This window comes from Actinia tenebrosa, unplaced genomic scaffold (genome assembly GCF_029948245.1).
Source record: "Actinia tenebrosa isolate PJP-AT-01 unplaced genomic scaffold, QUT_ActTen_1.0 PGA_scaffold13__45_contigs__length_12533684, whole genome shotgun sequence".
Taxonomy (NCBI): domain Eukaryota; kingdom Metazoa; phylum Cnidaria; class Anthozoa; order Actiniaria; family Actiniidae; genus Actinia; species Actinia tenebrosa.
In genome coordinates, this window is record NW_028292573.1 from 3,837,068 (window position 1) to 3,840,447 (window position 3,380).

The window sequence follows — 3,380 nt, forward strand, 5'->3', positions numbered from 1 at the left end:
TCGAGCTTGGATGAGTAGTAAACCATGGTTACCGTGACTATCGAGCTTTGTAGATGGACTAGCAGCCATGGTAACAGTGACAATCGAGCTTTGTAGATGGACTAGCAGCCATGGTAACAGTGACAATCGAGCTTTGTAGATGGACAAACGGCCATGGTAACAGTGACAATCGAGCTTTGTAGATGGACAAACGGCTATCGTTACTGTGATAATCGAGCTTTGTAGATGGACAAACGGCAATCGTTACTGTGATAATCGAGCTTTGTAGATGGACTAGCAGCCATGGTAACAGTTACAATCGAGCTTTGTAGATGGACTAGCAGACAACGTTACTGTGACAATTGAGCTTTGTAGATGGACTAGCAGCCATGGTAACAGTGACAATCGAGCTTTCTAGATAGACTAGCAGCCATGGTAACAGTGACAATCGAGCTTTGTAGATGGCCAACGGTTATCGTTACTGTGACAATCGAGCTTTGTAGATGGACTAGCAGAAACCAATACTATGATAATCGAGCTTTGTAGATGGAATAGTAACCATGGTTACCGTTACTATCGAGCTTTGTAGATGTACTAGCAGCCATCGTTACTATGACAATCGAGCTTTGTAGATGGAGTAGTAACCATGGTAACAGTGACAATCGAGCTTTGTAGATGGACTAGCAGCCATGGTAACAGTGACAATCGAGCTTTGTAGATGGACTAGCAGACATCGTTACTATGACAATCGAGCTTTGTAGATGGACAATTGGCTATCGTTACTGTGAGAATCGAGCTTTGTAGATGGACTAGCAGACACCTTTACTGTGACTATCGAGCTTTGTAGATGGGCTAGCAGCCATGGTTACTGTGACTATCGAGCTTTGTAGATGGACTAGCAGCCATTTTAATTGTGTGACTATCGAGCTTTGCAGATGGACAAACGGCCATCGTTACTGTGAAAATCGAGCTTTGTAGATGGACTAGCAAACACCTTTACTGTCAATATCGAGCTTTGTAGATGGACTAGCAGCCATGGTTAGTATGACAATCGAGCTTTGTAGATGGACTAGCAGACACCTTTACTGTGACTATCGAGCTTTGTAGATGGACTAGCAGCCATGGTAACAGTTACAATCGAGCTTTGTAGATGGACTAGCAGCCATGGTAACAGTGACAATCGAGCTTTGTAGATGGACTAGCAGACACCTTTACTGTGACAATCGAGCTTTGTAGATGGACAAACGGCTATCGTTACTGTGATAATCGAGCTTTGTAGATGGACAAACGGCTATCGTTACTGTGATAATCGAGCTTTGTAGATGGACAAACGGCCATTGTTACTGTGACAATCGAGCTTTGTAGATGGACTAGCAGACACCTTTACTGTGACAATAGAGCTTTGTAGATGGACTAGCAGCCATGGTTACTGTGACAATCGAGCTTTGTAGATGGAGTAGTAACCATGGTTACTGTGACTATCGAGCTTTGTAGATGGACTAGCAGCCATGGTAACAGTGACAATCGAGCTTTGTAGATGGATTAGCAGACACCTTTACTGTGATAATCGAGCTTTGTAGATGGGCTAGCCGCCAAGGTAACAGTGACAATCGAGCTTTGTAGATGGACTAGCAGCCATCGTTACTATGACAATCGAGCTTTGTAGATGGACTAGCAGACACCTTTACTGTGACTATCGAGCTTTGTAGAACTAGTAGTAACCATGGTTACTGTGAGCATCGAGCTTTGTAGATGGACAAACGGCTATCGTTACTGTGACAATCGAGCTTTGTAGATGGACAAACGGCTATCGTTACTGTGACTATCGAGCTTTGTAGATGGACTAGCAGACACCTTTACTGTGACAATCGAGCTTTGTAGATGGAGTAGTAACCATGGTTACTGTGACAATCGAGCTTTGTAGATGGACTAGCAGACACCTTTACTGTGACAATCGAGCTTTGTAGATGGAGTAGTAACCATGGTTACTGTGATTATCGAGCTTTGTAGATGGACAAACGGCCATCGATACTGTGACAATCGAGCTTTGTAGATGGACTAGCAGACACCAATACTGTGATAATCGAGCTTTGTAGATGGACAAACGGCCATCGTTACTTTGATAATCGAGCTTTGTAGATGGACTAGCAGCCATGGTAACAGTGACAATCGAGCTTTGTAGATGGATTAGCAGACACCTTTACTGTGATAATCGAGCTTTGTAGATGGGCTAGCCGCCAAGGTAACAGTGACAATCGAGCTTTGTAGATGGACTAGCAGCCATCGTTACTATGACAATCGAGCTTTGTAGATGGACTAGCAGACACCTTTACTGTGACTATCGAGCTTTGTTAATGTAGTAGTAACCATGGTTACTGTGAGCATCGAGCTTTGTAGATGGACAAACGGCTATCGTTACTGTGACAATCGAGCTTTGTAGATGGACAAACGGCTATCGTTACTGTGACTATCGAGCTTTGTAGATGGACTAGCAGACACCTTTACTGTGACAATCGAGCTTTGTAGATGGAGTAGTAACCATGGTTACTGTGAGAATCGAGCTTTGTAGATGGACAAACGGCTATCGTTACTGTGACTATCGAGCTTTGTAGATGGGCAAACGGCTATCGTTACTGTGACAATCGAGCTTTGTAGATGGACAAACGGCTATCGTTACTGTGACAATCGAGCTTTGTAGATGGACTAGCAGACACAAATACTATGATAATCGAGCTTTTTAGATAGAGTAGTAACCATGGTTACCGTGACTATCGAGCTTTGTAGATGGACTAGCAGCCATGTTAACAGTGACAATCGAGCTTTGTAGATGGACTAGCAGCCATGGTTAGTTTGACAATCGAGCTTTGTAGATGGACTAGCAGACACCTTTACTGTGACTATCGAGCTTTGTAGATGGACTAGCAGCAATGGTAACAGTGACAATCGAGCTTTGTAGATGGACTAGCAGACACCTTTACTGTGACAATCGAGCTTTGTAGATGGAGTAGTAACCATGGTTACTGTGACTATCGAGCTTTGTAGATGGACTAGTAGCCATGTTAACAGTGACAATCGTGCTTTGTAGATGGATTAGCAGACACCTTTACTGTGATAATCGAGCTCTGTAGATGGGCTAGCCGCCATGGTAACAGTGACAATCGAGCTTTGTAGATGGACTAGCAGCCATGGTAACAGTGACAATCGAGCTTTGTAGATGGACTAGCAGACACCTTTACTGTGACAATCGAGCTTTGTAGATGGAGTAGTAACCATGGTTACTGTGACTATCGAGCTTTGTAGATGGACAAACGGCCATGGTAACAGTGACAATCGGACTTTTTAGATGGACTAGCAGCCATCGTTACTATGACAATCGAGCTTTGTAGATGGACTAGCAGACA